At 46.5% G+C, this 8,807-nt stretch overlaps 1 pseudogene; it reads right to left on the bottom strand.

Moving 5' to 3' along the window:
- Positions 1-8,574: 8,574 nt before the first annotated feature.
- LOC126497765 (non-histone chromosomal protein HMG-17-like) overlaps positions 8,575-8,807 on the bottom strand; it is a 2,635-nt pseudogene continuing 2,402 nt past the window's right edge.

The raw sequence follows: 8,807 nt of genomic DNA, 5'->3' as shown, positions 1-8,807 counted from the left end.
AAACATGATAAAGGATTTCATTCTTTTACCAAATGATTTAAGGATAGTCTTTGTTAATTTTTGAGCAACCTCTATGAGAAAATATGTTTCTCAGATGAAAACACATATTTGCTCTGGTGAGCAAATTAATGTATAAAAGTTTCTTTCCACAGATGTACTTGGGCATAAAACTAAAATATAGTTTTGGTTGATTTTTACTAAAATGTATCTTCTTATGAGTATCTTTCTTTATGGTAAAGCACACTTTTAATGCTCTACCAGTTTAAAAAGAAAAGGAAATTGGTGAAAAAAAACCTCATGTTGTTTTATGCAAAATAATAACAAATCAGGATTGTGAAGGCAGGAATGCAATTAATGAGCGATTGTAATGTTACCACAAAGAAATCACAGCATGGAGGCATCCATAGACATTTAGGTAAATGCGGGTGGAGATCACAGTGAGGCAGGTAATGGCAGAGTTTGAGAAGGAGGAGTGTGGCTGCAGTGTGTGACCCACATGCTATGAGAACTAATGCAGAACACAGCATTATGGGATTGGCCTTATCTCAGAATCTCCACATATGCCTCCCGTGAGACCCAGACGTGTTCCGTGATGTCCATTGTTCTTGGGTATTTACACAAGAAATGGAAGGTGCATACACGCAAAGACGTGCACACAAATGATCACAGCAGCCTTATTAGCTGTAGTCTAAAACTGGGCTGGGACAATGTCCCAGTCCCCAAACGTCCACGGAAGGGAAAACAGCTATGGGAATTCGCCCACTGAAAGACTAGGTATAAAAATGATTTCACTCTTGCTGCACAACCTAGATGAACCTCAGAATGGTTGTATAGAGTAAAATAAACAGATCAAAAGATTATACTGCATGACTTCCTTTAAATAAAACTCTAGAAAATGCACGCTTATCTGTAGTGACTAGATGCTGGTTTGTGCTCTGTTTGGGATAGAGAAGAAGGGGGAGAAATAGAAAGACAGGATTTTGAAGTAGTTGTGGGGAGATTCTGTGCACACAATGGACCCATAATGTCCCTTGTGGCATAGAGACTTCTCAAAATTATGAACAAGTGTCTGTGAAAGGTGCTGCATGTTCTGCAGCTGCTAAAAGTGCACAGCAGAACCAAAAGTGGTCAAACGCACACATAGGGGAGCGTGGGCCACCTGTCCCCACCGTACAAAGTAGTTGCTATTTTAGAAGTTTTGTGTCCTGGCGTCTCCTTTCCTCTGTCCATTTCCGGAGGTCAGGCTGAAATCCATCTAAAAGTTCTGAACACGAAGAGCGGCTAGCACCCCCTAGAGGAGGAAAGGGCATCCCAAGAATAGAACAGCAGAATCAGGAGACCATGGCTTTGGCTTTTCCCTTTAAGCTTTGGTTACCTTATTCTCCTGCCCAGGCTGCACGTCAGGATCATCCACAGCCACTTTCTCGACTGGCAGTTTTATCTTTGTCTCATGCCCCTTTATTATTGAAAGAATGGTCAAAACAGCCCTTGCCCATGGTTTCAAGATACATCTTAAAGGACCGGTCCCCATCAGTCCTTAATGGGCCCCAAGGAAGGAAGTGAGACCAATGGGGCCATGATGTCCCTGAAGAGGATGTTGGGACTGGATCCTCACCCCTTTGCTTTCCAGCATCCAGGAGATGAAGGCTTTGTGTTCCTTTGCACGCCCTACTCAGTGTTATTCCTCCACACAGGCAACACGTACGGGACCAACGACCACAGAACGAAAATACCAGGAGGGGAAGCACAAACACAGCCCTCCCTTATTTTAAGTTGCTCTCTGGTGTTCTGCCACTCGGCAGAAAGCTGACCAACTCTGCTCGAGACAGTCTCAGTTCTTGACACACGAGCATCCATATGTACACATTTGCCCCTAGACACTTGCATCTGTGTGGTGTTAGCTCTGCAACAGACACTCATGGTCTCATGGTAGAGAGGCGTGCGCTGAAGCTGCTCTCTGAAGGGTCGGATAACAAGCTGCCTTTTGTTAAAGGTGAGAAACACAAGAGAGAGACTCTCAACGTCCCTCAGCATCTCAGACACGTAGTTTCCGACACCTTGTTTTCTAAGAAGAGCTCGGTGTTCTGAAGCCTCCGAGCTGATGGGAAATTAGTCATTCTGGCCAACATTCTCCCGCTTTGATCTTTCCAGCAGCAAGGTGAATTTTACATATTTTTTTCCACCGGCATACTTTGTTTTTATCACAAAGGACCGAGACTTAGCCTTTGATAAATTCTCATTTGCAGAAATAAAATAAAAGGGAGAAAAGGCATATGGGACTTTATAGAAAATGCCAAATTTACCCCAGCTTTCCCCCGAGTGATTGTTTTGAAGTTTGGATGGGACACACACACACACACACACACACACACACTCTCACACTCATACCTCCAAGCATGGACAGAATTTGAATTAAATCAGGCACAGGAAAGGATGGAAGCAAGAAGAGGAGCTCTCTGACAAGCCTGCTCTTTATTCTCTTGAGCTAATTGTGTCACCCGCCACACTGGCATCCGGAATAGTGAGAGGCTGACAGGCTAATTTCAGCTTGTGCTTCCAATGAAACGCACATGAGGCCCTTGTTATGCTTAGTGACAGTCGGTGTCATTCTGTTTAAAAGCAATCCACTCGTGTGGATGCCTAGGAGCGCAGGAGCCTCTGAGGCGATGGGGAAGGTGTTTGGGGTCTAGTGATGGTTTGTGCCACCTCAGGGCTGAGGCGAGGAAGCCCAGATCATCAGGCTGTTGGGGGAATGTGTCAGGCAGGGTTCAAGGTTCAAGGAGACATAGTCATCACGACAGGCTGGTGTCTGGCGGTAAACAGGAGCCTGATTCCTGCCCATGAGTTTCCCATCAGCGGTAAGACCTCAGAGCCTTACCAGCAGCGGGTCAGATGGAGATTTCATTTGCTGAGTCCAGCTTGCTGCACTTGTGCAGTAGAAAAGCTAAAAGTGAGATCTCCGTGGAGTTAGAGGACACACCAAACGCTAGAGCAGAACAACAAAAACACGAGAAGGCAAGCAAAGGGTGCGTGTGGCCAGTAGGTGGCGCCATCAAACTGCGCAGAAGCCTGCTTGCTGGCAGGGCTGTGCTGGGGAGATTAGAGCCATATACAATTTCCTGTTGGCATCGAAGGTGAAGTCAAGGGTTGATATAAAGAGCACCGTGGGTCTCTAAAAATGCCGCATGCCGGCAGCAACCCAGGCTCAGCCTTAAAGGAACTTCAGGAGTGAGGGCACCGAGGCGGATACTGAGTCATGCTCCCATTGAAATAGTGTCTGATGTCACCGGTGCAAACAGACCTGGAGATCTCTTCTGTTTACCCTGCTGTGAAGAGGTGACATTCATCGGGTCACTGGAGAGTTCATCTAATTACAAAAGACAGAGCCATAATGGGAACGCAGGATACAGCTTCCTTGTCTGAAAGGTGCGGAGGATATCTGGAATTATGGATTACCTAACCTGTGGTTTACGATATCTTTTAAAATCTTCTTCTCAAAGGAAACAGCAGTTGGAACAGCAAAGATTGCTCAGGTCAAGACAGTGTGTAATTACAGAGCCAGATGGAGACTATTTCTGCCAACCATAATTCTAATTTCGTCTTTCTCTTTATCCAGCACTAAACTGAGTCTACTTAATAGAGGCACATACTGCCAAAGCCACCCTCAGCCCGTGCACGTCCCGTTCTGATTCCCACCTATCTTGTAGCATTTCAGACAAGCCCAGGGTTTAGACTGAACAAACACAAACTGCAGGATCACAGGACTGACTAGTCTACAGAGAGGATCTGGGAAACTTAAACAAGGCGTACACCAGGCTGGTGCAGTGCTCAGACCAGAAAAGCCTTAGGGGAGGAACAATCTGGTCATGCCCCTGTTGTGGGTTTAAGCTGCTATTTCCTTATACTGAGTCTCAACTATTTCAGTAGGAATTTTGCTGAGAAATCTACAGAGCCAATTTCTTCCCCCACTTACTGAGTGTGACCATTGGCTAGGGCTTTACTTAAGCCCCCCCCCCCCCCCCAAACGGGACCATCAGTGGCTGAGGTAGCTGCTGCTGTTGCTGCTGCTGAGTGGTAGCCCAGCCACGGAAATCTGAGAGCTAGCTTTTCCACAGAGGTGTGTGGGTTTCTGTTTGCAGAGAATAGAATTAAAGGAATAGGGCTGAACAGAAGGGAGGGATCTGGGATATGAAAAGGAGGATAGGGGAGGAGAAGAAAAAAGAGGAGAGGGGAGGGGAGGGAAGGGAAGGAGAGGAGAGGGGAGGAGGGGAGAAGAGAGAGGAGAAGAGGAGAGGGGAGGAGGAGAGAAGAGAGGGGAGGGAAGGAGAGGAGAGGGGAGGAGAAGAGAGGAGAGGAGAGGAGAGGAGAGGAGAGGAGAGGAGAGGAGAGGAGAGGAGAGGAGAGGAGAGGCTATCTCCAAAGCTTGAGCAGTGACAAAGGCATCCACCTGAAGCCCAGGCAGGGTAGTCTGGAAGACCCTATTGTGTTCAGCTTATTTTCTTTCTTCTCAGAGTGAGCGGCTATTACCTACATCAGAGTCCTATTTAGGCAATCACAGCAATTTTCCGAAAGGGATTTAGGATTGCTCAATTTCATAAACCCAAGAGCTAAATTCTCCCTGGTTACTCATCTGAGTCCTGAATCTAACCCAAGCTCTTTCCACATTTCTCCACTCAGTCAAGCCCTCTGATGACACCCCCCTTAGGGCTATGCTTTTATCACATTCGATTAGTGTTTCTCCCATGCATATGGTTGTAGGGCCACAGTTTAGCAACCCTGGAGAATAACCGACCTTCCATCCATAGCCATGACCATCTGTAGCTCCTCAACCAGAAGTGGGGCCTGGGGAGCCCTTTCCCCATCCATGTTACCTTGTTGACTGGTTGGAGCTAGTGCAGTTCCCATGAAGACTTCCACGACTGTTAAGGGTCCGCGGGTGCCACAGCCTTGCCATCTTTGGTAGATTCCCATCAACTCACAGTGTCCTCCCCATCCTCTGGCCCCGGTGACCTTTCTGCCTTTTCTTCTGAGATGAACTCTGAAGCCGGCAGGGAGAAAGTGTGATATAGTCGTTTAGAGGGTGGTTGGATACTGTATCAATTTAAGAAGACAGTAGTAGGGTCTCCTCCAGGCTCTGGGCCAATGACTTCTCTAGCCACAGAATCTTGTTCAGGTTTATAGTAGTAGGCTTAATTTTCTTTCAATTGAGTGAGCCTTAACTATAGTTGCCTACATAAATATAGTAAATATAGTTACTTATATAAATATTGTTCAATATGGTTACTTCCCAAGGCATTCATGCCACTACTGTACCATGGGCATGTCTTGCCAGGCCAGTTGTTATTGTAGCTTTTAGGGTTCACAGATGGGTACAATAGTTGGCCACTGTCTTCCTGCACAACCTGCCTAGCACCTTCTGGCACTATGAATGTCACCCATCAGTGAGGGAACATCAGGCTAGTATCAGCTTGGTTTCTTCACCCCGTGCCCAGTCTGTGGCGTTTCCATCCACAGAACCTTACTTTCAAGTTCTGGTGGGCAACCAAGGGCAACAGCAAGAGCCTGTACTGGTTTGAAGGTCTCTGGGACTCCCTGATGAACAACTTGAAGAGAGGGATGTATCCACACCTGATGCTGGGCTTTTGTTTGGCTCTCTATGGCTTCTGGCAAGACAATTATCCCCCTACCATGTGAATTAATCCCATTTAAACTACTTAAATGTGTAGGTGTAAGAAAATTTATTAAAAAATAGGTCCTAAATTACCTCCAGTGTTGTTTATTGTTTTCCCATTCCATCTGCTCCATGCTCTCTCATACCATGCCCCACCTGATTCTCTTGGTCCTTAAATGATGATTGTCCTGGACTGTTGACTTTGAGCTATCCCACCACCTTCTTCCAATGTGGGAACTGCTGATCCTGCTCACAGCCAGGTGAGAAATGAATGGATATTTGGAACACGGCATGAGATTTCGTTCCTAATCTGCCATGATACTTCTTCAGCTAGGTGTCTCCCTTCCCTTTTGACCCTTCTGAGGACAAAGGGTGTTGACTTTGGGGGTCCACCTCCCACCTGGCACCTCCATCGACGTTTCATCTTTTCTTGCTGGCCTTTTCCATCGGGGATGTTTGTCCTTCCTGCTTGCTTCCTTCCCGCCTCCACACATTCGATGATCAGATAATGGCTTTTAGAGATGGAAAGAAAAATTTGACTCACTGTGACATGTGGTTGGGCATTGCTTTTGCTTTATTGTTGCTCTTTATTATTGATTATTAGTTTTTGCATATTGGGGATTGAGCTTGGGGACTGGTGCATGGTGGGCAACTGATCTATCACTGGCCTACAGCCTCAACTGTCAACCATTGATTCCAAATATGAAAACTGTGGCCTTTGTTCTGGGTACCTCTTGAGGATATCAGGGTTTCCTCCATGAACATTGGTCATAGTCACGTGATTGGTGTCTTGACTTCTGTGTTTGCCACTCCAGTTGTGTTCTTTACAAATCTATATGAATGGTTTCATTGAAACATGCATCTGTTATGTCATTTTGGCACAGAATACCCCAGTGTGTTCCAGTTACTCTTGGAACCATAGCTCCCCCTGTGCTGTGGGGGGTCCCTCTTTTGTTTAAGATGGGCTGGTTGTGCTGCAGCAGCCTCCTTCCGTGTTTCTCACACAAGGTCTGCTCCCTTGACACCGTCCTGTCCACTATGAGTGTCCACACGTGCTGAGCTCTTCCTGCCCTGGGGATCCGTTTCCCCGGCTCCACTCCCAGTATCTAGCTGCCAGCCCCAGAGAGCCTGCTCTTTCCTTCCCAGATCTTCCTTGTGCAGTTGTGCCCTCCACTAAGACGTGATCCGGGAATGAGGGGGTGCTTTCTGAGGGATTCACATTCCCTTCATTCTCTTGGCCCAGTGTCTGCTGTGGTAGAAACATTTAGTGGGGCAATCTACTGAACTAATGGATTCACAAGCAAAAGCTGAAGGGATTCACCCCCTGATCTTAGCTCCTGAACCCAAGATGATGATGTTATCGGAATATTTCAACTTTGTTCTTCCTGCTCTGCTCCCTGATTTCTTCAGCCAAATAATAATCCCTCCCATCTCCTCATCTTCCCTTTCCTGTCTGTTTCAGGCTCACTTAGCCTCCCCTTTCTCATGTAATATTCTGTGAAGCATAACATATCAACATGTACTGTTAGCGAAGAGGAAGCTTCAAGTGAGAGCATGCTGTCCCTCTCAAATGCTTTTGCTTTGAGGATGGATCCTGTGTTTATCGACTTTCCAACGTCCTGGAGCCCCTTACTGCTGTGACGATGAATGGACTGATGGATGTAAGAACAATGGTTCTGAGAGAGGCCAGCATGATGCTTCAGCCTTGATCAGAATGAAACGAGCCATACAAGGCTAAGTACCGGTGGCTCCCCTAATCTGTACCATACTCCCAGAGCTCCTTATATGGCTACAAAACAGGTAATGTTGTCAGGAATGATGCGCCGTGTCTGTGATATGCCATGTCCTCCTTCACCGTGACAGATATGGTGTACCAGGTACCAAAGAGTGCCATGCCTCAATCTTCAACCCCGAGTGCTCCATCTTTAGAGCAAATATTCACTCCCCTTTTTATTTAATTTGTCAAATGGAGGTGGGAGCTAATAATTTAGGGCAACCAATAAAGGGAAGCTGGTTAGGGAACCAGACTATTGCTGGGCTGGGATCAGAAGGGGTCCCGGAGGGAGGTATAGGAGATTAGAGGATGATGGAGCTTGCCAGTGACTTCGTGCAATGACAGCGCCACAGGTCCAGTCCATCACGACGCTGCAGTCCTGTGTGTACGGCCACAGTGGTGAGGACATTCTGACACTGAGCTCAGTACCAGTCATGGTGAAAGGAAACGGTAGTTCTGAGATGGGTCCAGACGGCTTTGTGGTTTGGCTTCTAGTCAACAAGGCAGTGATAAATGCTACCTGTCACTGCTCAGGTACTCGGAGGTCTGTGTTTGCTTCTGATGAATATGAAATTGAACAGGCACATGAGGCCATTCTGATGGACAGAAAAGATGTAATATAGAGCAGGGACATCTAAGAGAGTCAAACATTGAGCTGCCAGGAATGTGTATGTGTTGTATCTACTATATTTAAATTATTTGTCTTTTTTCAAGGTGTCTTTTTTGGTGATAAACACAAGTACCACAATGTTACCTTACTAGCCTGTCCTAACACAGGCCCACTTATTTCTCATTCAGAAATGTTCTATGGCCTAAATCCACTTAATGAGACTCACAGAGGAGCTGATGAGAGTGTGGGTCAGGGGGTGACGGCGCACGTGCAGCTGATGGTCTCTGTGTTAACTACACTGTTGGTTTTGGTCCCCGTGCCTCACAAGAATTCTGGGAAAGTTCACCTGGTGGTTATAAATCTCAGTGAAGCTAGATGGACAGGAAGAATACTCCTTGAATCTCAACTTCATTTATGTGACTTGCAGAGACATTTAAATTGATTCAAGGGCCATTTATGCTGACCTTAATTAGTTGGAGGACTGTGTCCAAACGGCTTGTCACTGACGGCTGTGCACCATCAGTGGAAGTAGAGAGCCAAGACTCCCAGGAACACGAGGAAAAGCAGGTACTGTAGTTCAGAATAGGTGAGCGAGAGGAAGATCTGGTCAACCTCGGAGACTACAGGAAGCAATCAGACACACAAGTAATCACACTTCGTCCGATAAGATTCAACTCTTTTTTTTCTTTTTATTTATTTATTTATTAAAGATTTTTGTCTCTTCCCCACCGCCGCCTCCCCTTCCCCTCCCC

Source organism: Alexandromys fortis, unplaced genomic scaffold, assembly GCF_014885135.2.
Source record: "Alexandromys fortis isolate MF-2015 unplaced genomic scaffold, M_Fortis_MF-2015_v1.1 scaffold_23, whole genome shotgun sequence".
Lineage (NCBI taxonomy): Eukaryota > Metazoa > Chordata > Mammalia > Rodentia > Cricetidae > Alexandromys > Alexandromys fortis.
Note: the sequence above shows the minus strand (reverse complement) of the source record. Positions and strands in the feature narration are given on the sequence as shown.